Genomic DNA, 15980 nt, shown 5'->3' with positions numbered 1-15980 from the left:
ATCATTCTGAGAAACTCTCACTGCCAGCAGGCAGAAAAGAGCATCAAACTAGTTATTAGCTTTTACTTGTTTAACTTCAGTGAATAACAGAAGCTTCCTAGACCTGCAGGTTATGATAGCTGTAGGATAGGAGATTTGATAGATTAAGTTTTGCTGACTGAATCCAAATTCATAAATCTACTTCTAACTTCTAAATTTCAAAAGAGCATGAAGCAAACTTTAAAGGTATTTTTTTCCCTCTCTCTCCTGATCTCTAATTCTATCGAAGCTTGCTCAGTCCCCTAAATGTGTCAAGTCATACCTACCTTTTCAGTTCAGGATCCAGGCTGCCAGAATTTTCTCCTACTTAAACTGTAAACCAATCCCTCTTGAGCCAAGACACCTATCATTCCTAGCCAACTCTAGATCTAGACACTAATCTGAACTGGTAGAGGAGCCCAGCAATTTTAATCCCAGGCAGCCCCCCTCTTACACCTCCAAACCATTCTGGGAGGAGTGCCTCTTCTAATCGTCGCCCCATTATGGGGTCCAGAAAAGGGAAATGTCAAGTGTCTCAGATTCCATAAAAACTATTATCCACGTTGCCATTAATGGTAATTTGGAGATCACAACTAGTAATTGAAGTAATAACCTAAGAAGATTCCCACGTTATACGTGCTGAGAACAAATTACTTAGCAGATGACATTTCCTAGCCCAAGTGACTTGCATAACTGGGCGATTAGCACAGGCTCGAAAAAGAGCAGGAAGCTCACACTTCAGTTTACTGTACTTTACTACAGAATTCTACACCAAAACATCCTCACACACGCCTGCCTTGAGATGATGTAAGTTGTTGCCCTAGTCTTTTAACCAGAACAGTAGGGGGGTTCTCTTTCCCTGCAGCGGCCACCCCTCCTTCTAACGACTGGCCCCTGCGGCTCGAGCTAACAACCTCGAAGCCCGCGAGCCCCGCAGCTTCTGCTCGGCGGACACCGCAGCCCCAAACTGGCCATCCCCTCCTCCCCCACGTCCCCGCGTCGCTTGTCATCCCGCGCCAGGCGCCACCCTCTCTCCATCCCGGAGAGGGTTTGGGGCTCCGTTCTGCGACGATCAGCGGGAGCGGTCCCCGAATCGGCACCTACCTCCCACCTCTTCCTCCAGGCGCCGCCGGGGGGCAACGCTCGCCCGCCTCCTCCAACGGCCCCAACGGCCGCGCCGAGCCTCACGCAGAGAAGCGGGGCGCCGCTCCAGGTGCCGGCGCTCACCTCCGCGCCCGCCCTCCCGACCCCGGCCGGCGCCCGCCCCCCGCCCGCACGCCTGCCCCAATCCCGGCAGGGCGCCGTCGCCCCTCCCCAGGCGGGCGCGTCACAATCCCGGCGCCGGGTGAGGTTCTCACCTTCACGGCCCCCGGCTGTGGCGGGGAAACACCGCTCGGAGTCCTAGACCTGCTAGCGCAGCCCCGAGGGCCCGCACAGGCGCGGCTGCACGCTGAGCCCGGGCCGACGGCCCCGCCTCCACCTCCGGCTCCCGCCTTCCCCGCCCCCGGCCGGGCTCCGCCCAACCCCTCGCGGCCACCTCCCCTGCTCCCCAGGTTCGCAAGGCCTAGCCTCTTCCCATTGGCTCCGCCAGTTGCTAGGCGATGAACAACAGCGGCCTGCATTGGTCCGGTGGCACCTCCAAAAAAACCCGGAGAAAAAGAAAACCTCATCCCTAGAGCCCGAGCGGGATGCGGTCGCAGCTGCGGCTCTCGGCACCTGTTACGCCCTGTGATTCACCCTGCTGGGTCCTGCTCTCCACCCCCTCCTCACTCCCGCGGAGCTCGGGGCCCCGGGCTTCATCGGGCTAGGGGCGGGTGGCGGGGTCGTGGCTGCTTCAAAGCACACGTCCCGAGCCCCTGTGAACCCCAGCACCCACCCGAGCAAAAGTGAAGCGCCCAGTAAAGCTCTGTGGGGTTGAAAAAGTGGGGAAATAAACCAAACAACAGCCGGCACCCAGAATTAGGTCAGGCCCAGGGGAAGGGAGGTTCAAGCGCTGGGAGTCGAGGATGCCAAGGAGAAAAGTTCATGTAAATTTAGGGCAAGAATTGGACCTAGGCGAAAGACAGCGGGAAGTCTAAGAAAAGGCACTCGTGAATTAGAAGTCTATGCAAAACTGCTCCACACCCACTGATCAAAATATGTGCAAAAAAATGTATGCCCGCTACTCCTTTAGCCAGGGTCATGGCGGCTCCTCTCGTGTTCCATGGCCTCCTAAAATTCTCCAGCGAAGATGAGAGGCCAGAAAAAGGAAGGAGATCAGATGGAGAAATCGCAGGCATATGAGTTGAGTTATAAAACAAAGACGTACTTGGATAGATTTTTTTTAAGTGAAGCCAAGAAATTTACTCAGTAAAAACAGGTTTGGTATTTTAAGGAGGATCCTGAGAGCACTTTGAAACCAAAATACTATGAGAGAAGGACAAGAATTGTTAAAACTGAAGAACAAGGGAGAAAGGAGTGCCTTCCTTCTTCCAGTTCACACACGTATATCCAGCCCCAATCCTGGATGAAAGATCAAGACGAGAACATGAACATGCCATGGCGACAACTTCAGAATCCAAGGTAACCCTCCTGTTGCTTTTGGCCTAAGCTATCGGGAGGGACTGATGCAGGTAAGCATAGGTGAATGACAGGCCCTCCTTATAAAGACAGACGCCGCAGTGCAGGCTGGTGATAAGGTAGGCCAGTTATTACCAATAATTAATCGCTAACCCAGACAATTGATGAGACTAAAGTGGGGTTACCCCTGCTCCCTAGAAGAGTTCTGAAATTTCAACTGTCCACCCCTCAAAACCCCGCACCCCTTCCCATCTTAAGAAGCAAGTTCGTGTGACGTTTGTCTTTGAAGTAACACTTCCAGCTTCATTTTGACCATTTAACTGCCTCACTGTCAAAAAGCAAGAGCTTACTCTCCGATTAGCTAGAATCATGGAGATCGCTTAATTCAATAAGCTGCGTCTGCACTTCCTGTTGTGGAATTTACAGAGTAGGATTTTAAGAAGGCTTGGGTCAAGAGGAGGTGAGTTAGGAAAAGTTCCGGCTCTGCCCTGGCCGCAAGGGTGAATCAGACCTGTCAAAGTAAACCAGCGCTTTACTGTCTTTAGAGACCCACTTTCCACTCCTAAAAGTTATTGAGGGCCCCCAAAAGCTTTTGTTTATGTGGGTTATATGTATTAACATTTACTATACTAAAATTAAAACTGAGAAATCTAAAAATATTTATCTAAAAAATAATTACATCTTGTCATAAATAGCACATTTTAATGGAAAATAACCATGTTTCCCCCCTAAAATAGTAGCAAGAGTGGTGTTACTTTAAAAATTCGCAAATATCTGTAATATCCAGCCTAATGGAAGAAAACTGGATTTTCAAATCTGCATTCAATCTGTTGCACTATTTCAGGTGGCCCCTGGAAAAAAACTCCATCGTACCCTCAGAATGGGAGTTTAAAACAAAAAAGGCAAATAACATTTTAGTATTATAACAAAATAGTTTTGACTTTGCAGACTCCCTGAAAGGGTCTTGGGTATCAGCTCTTAACACCCTCTCCCCTTCCTCAGATTAATGCTCTGAAAGCCACCAGTCTAGACAGGTCTTGCTTCTCTGTTCCCCCTTTGTCAGTGACTGTTTTAGGAACTAAATGTGTTGTATGAACGTAATGGGAAGGTGGGGAAAAGGGCTCTCTTATTTCTGAGAGCCCATAAGTAGTTTTTTCCTTACTTCTTGCCTTGGCCATCTTCCAGTTACCAAGATATGTTTCAACCTATGGTGGCACATCCTGGAACAATGAGCAAAGAAAATATAGGAATAGTAACCTAGAACCAAAAGGTCACTAAGTGGCTAAGTTAACATACCCTGGCTCTGCATACCTCATGACTGCTCATGTATGACATAGTAAGTGGCCTGATGCCTAAGCCATTTTAGGTCAGGTATGCAGTTCCTTGGGGCTTCTCCGGTGGCTCAGAGGTAAAGAATCTCTGCAACGCAGGGGACGCAGGAAATACAGGTTCAATCCTTGGATTGGGAAGATCTGGAGGAAGGCATGGCAACCCCCTCCAGTATTCTTGCCTGGAGAACCCATGGACAGAGGAGCCTGGTGGGTTACAGTCCATAGGGTCACAAAGAATCAGACACGACTGAAGCTATTGAGCGATCATGGGATGCAATTTCTTGCAGCCAAGAAGATCCTGGCTAATGTACAGGATAAAGATTAAAGAGCTTGGCTGCAGCCTGAAAATGATCTAAGGACACTTTGGGCCCAGGGACAAAGGAATTGGGCCTAATAGGACTTTGCTCTAAAGGAAACAAAGGGGAAAGGCATGATCTGGAATGTTTCTTAATGTTTAACTGTGGTTACTTTCCCCTTTCCTGGTAAAATTAGGAGATTGATTATCAAGTGGTGTTGTTTTCCAAAAAACATGAAAACTTCCATCCCTGCTCCTCTGTAGTCTGTATCACAGTGGTCAGAATAATATGCCATGCCACTTTTCTGCTTTGTTTCCCTTCAGTCAGTGTTAAAGTCAAATTTCTTTCCATGGCTACAAGTTTCTTATCACTTGCCCTCCATCTCCTTATTTCTCTGACCTTGTAGCCTACAACTCTCTTAATCATTAGCTCCCCCAGTGCTCCTCATCCTTGCCGGGACTTTCCTACCTCAGAACCTTTGCACTGTTAAGTCAGTTTGAAGTTTCTTCTCCTTAACGTCTATATTACTTATCTCTGCCCTTTCAAATCTAACCAAAGTCACCTAATCTTTGTGAGGCCCAAACTAACAACAGTATTCAAAATTGGAACTCCACCCCTCCAGTTTCCTAAAGCTCTCTTACCTTGCTCTTATATAATCTTCAACCATAATACAGAGTTCACTTAGTTTTATTTGTTGTTTGTTCAGTACATCTCCCTTTACTAGAATATAAGCCCAGCAGGGACAGATTTTGTCTCATTGTTCACTGCTGTGTGTGTGCTCAGTCACGTCCAACTCTTTGTGACCCCATGAACTGTAGCCCACCAGGTTCCTCTGTCCCTGGAATTTTCCAGGCAAGACTACCAGAGTGGGTTGCCATTTCCTTTTCCAGAGGATCTTCCCGACCCAGGGATCAAACCTGAGTCTCACCTCCTGCATTGGCAGGAGGATTCTTTACTACCACTGAATTACCTGGGAAGCCTTCACTGATGTATGCCCAGTGCCTAAAACAGTGCCTGGTACTTAGTGATTCAGATCAGATAAGATCAGATCAAGTCAAATCAGTCGCTTAGTCGTGTCCGACTCTTTGCGACCCCATGAATCGCAGCACGCCAGGCCTCCCTGTCCATCACCAACTCCCGGAGTTCACTGAGACTCACGGCCATCAAGTCAGTGATGCCATCCAGCCATCTCATCCTCTGTTGTCCCCTTCTCCTCTTGCCCCCAATCCCTCCCAGCATCAGAGTCTTTTCCGATGAGTCAACTCTTCGCATGAGGTGGCCAAAGTGCTCAATAATTATCTGTGAATAAATATAACTTTAAATGGATGTTTTTCATTTCAAATAAACCACCTTGGCCAAGTATATACATGTTCCTATGATGCTGCTTAAAAAGCAGCATCACATTTGTAGACACGGAATTTTTGAAAAGAATTATTTCTTTGAGAATAAATCTGATTTTTGGAATGGTCCAAAAGTTATTCAGAGCCAAATCTGATGAACACCTTCTGGAGTCATGTTAAAAATGCCAAAACCTGTGTTTTCCAACTAAGTTACTGCATTTGGGTGGATAGGGAAAGGTCAAAAAACAAAATGTGTTTGATTTTCTAAGACAGTAAAGTGACTGTGAACATAATTTCAAAGAGGAGTTCTAAAAATAACACTAGTAGCAAGTTGCAGGAAGAGTGTACATATATTTTAAGCTCTATATGTTTCAGTGTATGTGTGAGTGAATCTCTTCCAACATGTCTGGTCTGCAGATTTCCATTCTTGCCCTTACTTTTTTTTTCAAAACTGAAGATCAGATTCTCTCTGCTGCCCTCCCCTTCAATTAAGCATCTTTCATGGCCTTTCATAGTGTTTAGATAAAATTGACCTTCCTACCCAGATCTTGCATGATCTGACCCCTATACTCCTCTTGGAATGCCCACTTTGGTTTACTAAAGTGATATACTATATGTAGCGGCCCCCTTTTTTCTTGTCTGGCCCTTTGAACCTGCAGCTCAGTCTGCCAGAAGGTTCTTCCAACAAGAGTTCAACACTGTGACCTTTTTTCCATCATTGAGATCCCACTTCCATACATCCCGTGTCTGGTTTGTCTACTTATTTGCTTGCTGATTGTCTGTTTCCTCCCACTAGAATGTAAACCCCATGAAGGCAGGGACCTTGTTGATCATATTTGCCTCTGTAGCCCCAACCTCTTCAGGCCTTCGCTGGACGGTTGCTAACCATACTGTTAAAAGTGAAATTGCTTTACATTGTATTAACTCCTGTGATATATGAATTTTTATAAGTCTGTACTATTACAATTTTAAAATATTTTAATTTTGCTGAAATAAACAGGCTCTGATTTTTAACACATGTAATAAATTAATAATCCACTCCATATTTACTTATTTTTGTTCTTCAGAAACCAGTTTTTCAAATACCCCAGCAAGCATTCAGGTCACATTGCTTCTAATAACATGTATCTTCAAATCTGGATAATAATGGGCCAACTTATAAAGGCTTTCTGGTGTAATTCATACCATCTGGATTATTTCAATAGCAGCAACAGTTTTTGGATCTAGTGAGGAACATTGCTTGTCAGGGCCTGTGTACTATAACAGATGAGAAGAAGGGCTGAGTCACCTCTCCTTAATGCCCCCACTTTCATTATTTCTGTGCCCTGGCCAGAACTGTCTTTCGAGGGGTGACAGAGTGGAAAAACAAAGTCTCGCTGGATTCTGTACTAGGTACTTTCATATCTATAATCTCATTTTATTCACAAGATCAACTTAAGCTGTTTGTAATTAACTACAAAATACAGGACAAATTCCAAAGGTCCTGAGACTTCAGAGTCCTCACTGTGGGCTGGAGTGGTCAGGGAGTTCTCCATGGAGGAGAAGGAAAGGGACTAGGGCCTTGGGACAATCTGACTCTGCAAGCCTGACAGTAGACAGAGACCAGACCATTTTTAGGTCTGCTTCCTGGTCTAAAAGGTGGCCTTACTCTTAGCTGTGCTTGGCTCCTCTAGCCCCTGAGTGAGTCTCTGCATCATGCTGCATTTCCAAAGATGATTCATTTCTGGCCAATCCCATTGGATTTAAGCCAGTAATAGTTTAGCTCGAAACGAGTCCTATGCCATTTATAAAGTGCTGGCTGAGTTTGCAGAGAAAGCAGACCACTATAGTTCCCTCTTCTTCTCATCTCTACCCAGGTGAAGATTCTCAGAAAACTATCCATTATCCATCCTGCTGCTTGTCACTACCCTACCCCCATCCAGCACCCCCACCTCAGACAAACAGGACAGCAGACAAAATGCTTGATCATCTTCTAGGAATTTAACTCTTAGTGCTTTAGATTTTTGTCTGGTGTTCTGACAAAAATGTGGTGTTTTGCTCTATCATTTCTTTTGAAAGTGGATTTTTTTTTCCCATTTGTTAAGGGTTTTGTTGTTGTTGTTGTTGTTCATTTGTTTGTTTTTGAGCCTAGTGGTTTTTACCAAGCTCTAACTCCGATTTTCAACTTTCTGTTTGTCCTAAAATTGATTTATTAAGTTTAACATATGTCATGTAAAATTTGATTTTGCATAAGTCACTCCATCAGTTAATAAGGTGCTATCATAGAAAACTAATCAGGTACCAACCAGAGTAGTTCTCAAACACTGTATTTCCAAAAGAGAAGTATTTCCCTTAGGCAATGCAGTGGGTGCACATGCAAAACATACAAGCACAGAAACACTTCACACAGCTTACCTCGCTGACTACAGTGACCTCCAGACCTTCCTCCTATGGAGCAATTTGGCTCAGTCTACATTTCTATGCTTGCAAATTTTAAACACCGAGCATTGAGAGGACAACAAAAGAGACTCCAAGGAAGTAGGAAGACTATAAATGACCCAAAATGTCTTTTAGTTTTACTGAAATCTATTTAAAAACCACATAGCACAAAGATCCAGCCTGCACTTGAATAGTTGTGACATCATTCAACACCAAAGCACCCTTTTATTTCACATAGTCTTAGTTTTCCTGCTCTTATTTTAAAATTTCCTTAACTGTTTAATCAATACTTATTAAGTGATTACCATATAAGAGACTGAGAGATTTTAAGTCCCTGCTCACTACAAGAGGGCTTCCCTGGTGGCTCAGATGGTTAAGAATCTGCCTGCAATGCAGGAGACCCATGTTTGATCCCTGGATCAGGAAGATCCCCTGGAAGAGGAAATGGCAACCCACTTCTTGCCTGGAGAATCCCATGGACAGAGGAGCCTGGTGATCTACAGTCCATGGTGTTGCAAACAGTCAGACACGACTGAGCAACTAACAACTGCCTTCTTCTTTCACTACAAGAACTCTAAGTTTCCCAGGAAGACAGAGAGATCCATTGACACTTGAGTCTGACTGCCTGGACTGAAATACTGTCTAACCCACTTGGGTCCATGTTGACATCACTGAGCTCCCAAGTCCACCTGGGGTTTTCTTCCTCTGGGCATTTTGTTTGGTAAACAATAAATGCTTCATGGTCTACATCACTTCTAGTTAGGTTGTTTGATAATTGCAGCCAAATATAATACATTGAAAAAAGAACTTTCATGAAATGATCTGGGGTGTGATATTTCATTTTATTGGTACAAATATATTCAACTGCCATATGTGGAAATAGTCAAGTGAGCAAAAACATCAATGAAAAATTAAATATAGGAGTTATTTACAGAGGGCTGAATGAAATAATTAAAGAAGAAGTAGGAACATGTGGGACTGTGTCTTTGCTTTGAACTATAACTATGTATCTTGGATATAAACATTTTTCTAAATTTTATTTTTTTCTTTACTGATTTAACTAGGTTAGAAAAATTAAGACACATTGATAAATACAATTTTTCATGAAATAATTTGCTATTCTGAAAAGTTTAGGCTTCAGCTCAATGTCTTCTGGCTAGTCTTTATGTTATATACATATATTCCAACAAAAGTCATATGTAAATAATGTATTTAGAAATCAAGTCATAATCTAGATGTACTAGTGAGGCTAGATATTTAAAATTAAATCTATTTGCATAATGAATGACACTTTTGTAGGAAAAATAATCTCCTTATTATTCATCCAGTCTATAAGATTATATTTTAATATGTTGGATTTTCTTAAGAGAGTTCTATTTATCCTTACTTACTAAGCTCAGTTCGTTGGGTGTTTTTTTTTTTTCTTTTTTCTCTATTTTTTGGCCACAGCATTTGGCGTGGGGAATCCTAGTTCCCCAATAGAAATCGAACCCATGCACTCACTGTGTAATGACAGTATGGTGTCTTAACCACTGGACCATCAGGGAAGTCCCTTCACTTAACCTTATTTAAAACCCAGACTTTTGTGTACTACTTTAATGAAGAGTTTATGTGATATAAATCTCAGTACAAAAAACAGAGATGTTGCAATCAACAAAACAATTTTTAGCTTTTTATTCTGCAACTGCCAATGCAATTTTGTCTTAGTAATAAATTTCCATTTGATCTCATTATTTCTATTCACTAGGTAAAGTTTTGTTTCTATATTCTCAGTGAAGAAGAAATCGGAAATCTTGATCCCTGGTGGATTTTATTTTCTGTTTTGTAAAGCTCTATCAATGATGTCATCAAATAATTGTTCAAATTGAAATACAGTGGAAGAGAATCCCCTGTATACAGAATAAAACACCCCATTAAAATTCAGAGTTGAAAAACTTAGCTATCAATTAAAATATGGTATTGATTTAAAGTAACTGCTTAAGGTTTACAATAGTGAGTGAATCTGCCTGTCCCTTTAAAAAGAAAAGCTATTGCATTCTGGTTGCTGAGCTCTCTTGGATTTATTTTATCTTAGCAGCTGTTCCTGAAGTCACTGTTATTCAAATGAGGGCTTTCAAGCTCTTTGTTGTGTTTTTTCATAACTTATGGTATATGCTATCAAACATAAAACTCAAATTTAGAATGGGGTGGAGGTGAGGATAATTAGAAATCCAGGAGAAATAAAGTAATACTGAAAAAAATCTCTAATTTTCATTTAACAAAGACTGTTGAGTATGATCTCCTGAAGCCCCAATGATAGTAGCAAGGCAAAACCCCTGAACCTCTAAGCACCAGAAGTTTGGATGGTATATTTAGTAATAGTGTATGTGTGGGGGAAGATATCCTAAATGGAAATAATGGGACTTTCTGTGGTTAAAAAAGATGGGGAAAGAGCACATCAAACACTTTTCTTGCCACTTCAAAATAAGCAAATCATAAAGTTTACCTAACATAGGCTATGCTTTGATCTAGAAAGAATAACTTTATACCTCATATACATTTTGTTTCTTTTATTTTTGTTGTTGTTGTTTTCTCAAGAGGTAGCATAAGCCTGCAAACTCTGAGCAAGGAACCTGGCTTTGCCTCATACTTGTGCTTTTCATTTAATTTACAAATCAAATGATTAGTTTTGCTAAGAGCAAAGCATATATGGAATTTTAATTTATTTAGGACTCAGTCATATGAAACTCATTTCTAGTCATGTATAATCATTTCCTAGTATGAATGTCAATGATTTATTGAGTAATTATTATTTGTCAAACAGTATTCTAAGTGCTTACATATTAATTCTTTGAATTCTCAGTATAACCGTATGAGGTAGGTATCATTATTGCCTTTATTTCTAAATTAGTAATTAAGAAAGCAGAGGTTAATTTGCTCAAGAATACCCTGCTAGGAAATTTCAGAATTAGGGTTTACAGAGCTCCTGTGTTAACCACCATGTCATACCCAGTATTTAGGACTGCCTTAACCTCTCGTTCACCAATCATTTTTGTTCAAATGCCTGCTGCCTAGTGAATAGAAATCTTCAAACCAGGATAACTGTATCCGCCCATGTGTATGAAGACTCTCCAGTAGTACAGAGCGTGGATAGTTTTAAGGGACTCAATTCCACATTCTTAACTTTCATTTCTTTTGTAAAAAATATTTATTTATCTGCTGCTCCAGGTCTGTGGGATGCGGATTCTAGGTCCCTGACCAGGAACTGAAGCCGGGACCCCTGCTTGGGAGCACAGAGTCTTAGCCACTGGACCACCAGGGAAGTCCCTCAGCTTTCATTCTTACACGTTCCTAAAATTTATGTGCTGAAAATATGCTTTCAATCGCTTTTCCATACCCCTCCCCCCCCCTTTTTTTTTTTAACAATTTCCATTTTCCCATTTAACATAAGAAAGTCTTTCTTCTCACAAATTCCACGTCATACTGTGGTGCGTTGACTTCAGTTGCACAAAACATGGAAAATTAGAAGCCTGTGTGCGTGCTGAGAAAGGGAATGACTATGATGACTGGAGAACAAAAGTGTCAGCTGCTAGAGCACTAACAATAATTTAAATGGCTTTAGTTCAGATTTCAGCTGGAAGGAGGCTGAGGTGCAGTTTTCTTCAATCCTCTGCAATCCAGGTTTATCTGACACCAGCGGCCTCACCATGTCGCCTAAGTTAGACACTAAGGAGACATAGTTATATACCTGAGGGGCGCCCGTGGGGAAGTCTGTGCCACGTCTGTCCTGGCCCCCAAGCTCGGCCCCCTGGGTCTGTCTCCAAAAGAGGTTGGTGATAACATTGCAAAGGCGCTGGTGATTGGAAGGGTCTGAGGACTCCAGTGAAACCAATCGTTCAGAACAGACAGGCCCAGATTGAGGTGGTACTTTCTGTGTCTATCCTGATCATCAGAGCCTCTAAGGAGCAACCAAAAGACAGAAAGAAGCAGAAAAATAGTAAGCACAGTGGAAACATCACTTTTGATGAGGTCATCCACATTGCCCAGCAGATGTAACACCAATCTTTAGCTACAGAATACTCTGGAACTATTAAAGAGATCCTGGGGACTGCCAGGTCTGTGGGGTCTGATGTGGATGGCAGTCATCCTCATGACATCATAATGAATGACAGGAGTGGTGTGGTGGAATGCCCAGCTGGTTAAGAGCTGCAAAGGAACAGAATTCAATAAAGGGTTATTTGACAACCAGTAGGAAGAAAAAATACTTTAAGGAACAGATCATCACATGGTTTTTGGCATATAGTTGAAAGCAGTTCAAGGAACTGAGTAACAGGGCTACAGCAAATCCCTTCAGCTCCCATCTACTTACTTCTGTGAATAAACTGCTTCAGCAGTTATAAGAACAGTATCAAACTCATGATTAGGGTTGGGGTGAAACTCAGTATTACTCTATAATACTCATTCCCAAATCCACTGGGGAAAAAAGCCCCTTCCATTTTGCTAACAGATATGTTTTATTTTTTGCTTAAAAATAGTTATCAATTTGTAATATAGCCATGTTTGATCAGCTCTGTACTGCTAACAATTTTAGTGACAACTCCATCCAGAGACAAAACTAGGACCTTAGAGTTAACAGAAAGCAAAATTATGTAAATATATAGTTGTAAAAAATGATGCAGTCATCAATACAAATTTTTCAAGTATGAAATATGCAATAAAATAGCAGTCTGTGGGAACAATGGAAATATGGAAATGAAAACATGAGTTCAAGAAGAAGGAACAATGTAAATTTTCTGGCTGTTTAAGAATAGCTAGGTCACATATATTTTAAATGAATAATGTTGGGTAAAAAAAGTACTATGAGATTTAGACTCTTTGGGGTAACTTTAAAAGAGTGAGCTAACAGCTTTATTTAAAAATATCCTGAATTGCATGCAATATGCTGGAAATGATGTTCTGCAAATGTACATTGAAAAATTACAGGTGGCAACATAAAAATACAGGAAAGATGCAAATTTTTAAAAATTCTTTCAGGGAGGTATGTGAACAGAAAGTTTGAAGCCCACTAATCTTGAAGCCGCAAAAGATCTCCCCCTGGGTACTTAAAATTTGGTCCAAGTAATCATTAACAGTACCATTTTACATATTAAAAACATGGTTGCTGTGTAAAATAAAATACCTTTAGTCACTGCTCTTTGCCCTGGATTTTCAGCAAATGCTAGCAAATGAGAACTGAATATACCACTTTAAATTGTCACGGGTATTTTTCCTGTGCTAGTCTAGCATCTCTAAAGAGGGCTACTGTGTGTAACTATGTCCACCATACTGCGTATGTTTTAGGAAAACAATAAAACAAAACATAGCTTTTAAGATAAATGTGCCAGAAGATTTTCCTGTCATTTTTCTACCAATATAAGCCTAGTCTATGAGCTCCTTAGGCTAAATATTTTCCAAACCCAAATTTAGGACCCATGATCTGATATGTGAAAGTGTCCTTTAAACGGGCAGCTTACTGGAAATCAGATTTCCTGAAAATCCAGGGACTCAGATCAAAATAAGTAGGTATGATCCACAGCACATCTACTATTTCAAAGTGAAAGTCTTATTTCTAGTACCAAACTTGGATTCTAGAAAGCATGGATTCTTATTTTATTCTGCTACTGATCCTCAATAAATCTTCTCTGGGCTTCATTTTCTTCATGTGTAAAAGAAGTGGGATTGCTTACTTATTTTTTGTTCCTTTTCTGTGCAGAAGATTTTTTTCCTTCAATTCATTCAACAAGCTTTTACTGAGCACCTGCCATGTACTAGATTCAAAGGTGAATGAGATAAAGTAAGTCCCTTCCCTCAAGGTGCTTCCAGGCTATGAGGACATTGAGACTGTTAATTTGTTTACAGATCATTACAACACAGACTGATAAATGCTGTAACAGAGGAGTGTGGAAAGGCATAGATAGCAATGGCTCAGTGGAGGAAAGTGTCAAGTTAATGAAGACTTCATGCAGAACCAAACTCTGAAATGTATCATTTGGTCCATCTCATGCTTTAAATTTTTTAAAATTTTCATTCCTTTTAGTTATTTTTCTTCTTTTAATTTATTTTTAATTGGAGGATAATTACAAAGTTGTGTTGGTTTCTGCCATACTACTAGAATTACCCAGAAGTATACATATGTCCCCTCTCCCTTGAGCCTCCCTCCCACCCCCTCATAAATTTCCTTTACTTTTGAAGATGTAACAATACATCCATATAATATAAAATTCAAAATGTATAAAAAGGCATGCTATGAAAAGTTTCCCTGTATCTTCCCTTCACCAGCCTAGTTTCTCTCCTCCAACACAATCAGGACTGCCAATTTCTTGTATATTCTTCCAAAGATTTTAATCGTGTCTTAAAAGAATGAGTGTAAGATAATCAAGTAAAAAAAAGACGGAGGGAGCATTGCGACAAAGGGAACAAGCAGAGCTTGTGGGGGAGTTGGGCCTTTGGGGCTGCAGGGCAGTGCTTTGAGGGCTCTTTCCACGTTAAGTTCGGATCTGATCATGAAGCATTAGGACAGCCACCCAGGCTGAGCAGAGATGGTGCCTGATTAAAATAATGATTTAGAAAGAGCACTCTGGCAGAAACGGGGAGAACAGATTGGAGAGAGGTGAGATGAATGAGGGAGACCAGTTAGGAGGCAATTGTAATAATCCAAGGAAGTACTGATGAGAAACTAAGGCAGGACAGAATCAGTCAGCATTGGAAAGGGGGCCAACATGGAGTTATTAAGGAAGAAGGATGAACAGCATTACTGGATCAATTGGATTCTGATGGATTTAATTCCTGTCTGTTTTCACCTAAGAATTGCCTGAGTCAAGTTCTAAGAATAATTAGACATAATTATACACACACGGAGAAGGCACTGGCGACCCACTCCTGTACTCTTGCCTGGAAAACCCCATGGGCAGAGGAGCCTGGTAGGCTGCAGTCCATGAAGTCACGAATAGTTGGACACGACTAGAGACTTCACTTTCACTTTTCAGTTTCATGCATTGGAGAAGGAAATGGCAACCCAATCCAGTGTTCTTGCCTGGAGAATCCCAGGGATGGGGGAGCCTGGTGGGCTGCCATCTATGGGGTTGCACAGAGTTGGACACGACTGACGTGACTTAGCAGCAGCAGCATACACACACACACACACCCCCACTGAAGCAGTCACCAGGGTGCTCCATATTGTCTTAGATGTTAATCTCAGTGAGGTGGAGATGTCCAAGCTTCCCAGGTCAAATTTCATTCTTATCCCTGGGCTTTCCTGGTGGCTCACTGGTAAAGAATTCGCTTACCAATGCAGGTAGCCAGGAGTTTGATCCTTGGTCGTGGGAAGACCCCACGTGCTACGAGGCAACTAAGCCCATGTGCCAAAACTATTGAGCCTGTACTCTAGAGCCTGAGAACTGCAACTACTGAGCCCGTGTGCCGTAGAGCCTGTGCTCTGCAACAAGAAAAGCCACTGCAATGAGAAGACCGAGCACTGCAATTAGAGAGTAGCCCCTGCTCACCTCAACTAGAGAAAAAACGAAAAATCTTTGCAGCAACAAAGACCCAACACAGGCAAAAATTAAATAAATAATGAATTTATTTTAAAAAAAAATTCTTACACTACTCTGTCATCAGAAAAATCCTCTGTAAACACACTCTCCTCTGAACAGCCCCTTCACTTTCTATTAATAATTCTGAGGGAAACCTGGTGTTCCCTGAGGATACTGTGTTCCCTGCAGCCCTCGTGAGTGGTGGCCAGTTTTCTTTGACCTCATGCACCACTGGGTGAGAAGGTGATCCAGGTGTTCCAAGACATTGTCTCTTTCTTGCCCTCCCCCAACAGCGTCACTGGACCTCATGCTCTGAAGCTCGCCTCCAGACCTCTTGCCGTGGTCTCCTCCTGTCCTCCTGGTCTTTCCCACACGTTCTTCAGAGATTTCAGCACCAGGATTACTGTCTGTCTCTCCCATTCTCCTGTCATTATTCTTGGTGATTTCAATATCCACACGGCTGGTACA

At 42.2% G+C, this 15980-nt stretch overlaps 1 protein-coding gene and 1 pseudogene across 7 annotated transcripts in view; one reads left to right on the top strand and one right to left on the bottom strand.

Moving 5' to 3' along the window:
• The window catches only part of SSX2IP (SSX family member 2 interacting protein), a 59405-nt gene extending 57896 nt beyond the window's left edge, over positions 1-1509 (bottom strand). For 5 of the 7 annotated variants that reach the window (XM_019957191.2, XM_019957194.2, XM_019957196.2 and 2 more), the window contains exon 1: positions 1377-1509. The gene's annotated coding sequence lies outside the window, so the exon portion shown is untranslated. Of the gene's footprint in view, positions 1-1122; positions 1269-1376 lie in introns of those variants that run through there. The other 2 variants (XM_019957193.2, XM_019957192.2) reach the window with 2 other exon arrangements.
• Positions 1510-2556: 1047 nt separating this feature from the next.
• Positions 2557-14216, top strand: LOC139180266 (large ribosomal subunit protein uL11-like; annotated as a pseudogene).
• Positions 14217-15980: the final 1764 nt, after the last annotated feature.

The sequence above is a fragment of the Bos indicus genome, chromosome 3 (assembly GCF_029378745.1).
Source record: "Bos indicus isolate NIAB-ARS_2022 breed Sahiwal x Tharparkar chromosome 3, NIAB-ARS_B.indTharparkar_mat_pri_1.0, whole genome shotgun sequence".
NCBI classification, from domain to species: domain Eukaryota; kingdom Metazoa; phylum Chordata; class Mammalia; order Artiodactyla; family Bovidae; genus Bos; species Bos indicus.
Note: the sequence above shows the minus strand (reverse complement) of the source record. Positions and strands in the feature narration are given on the sequence as shown.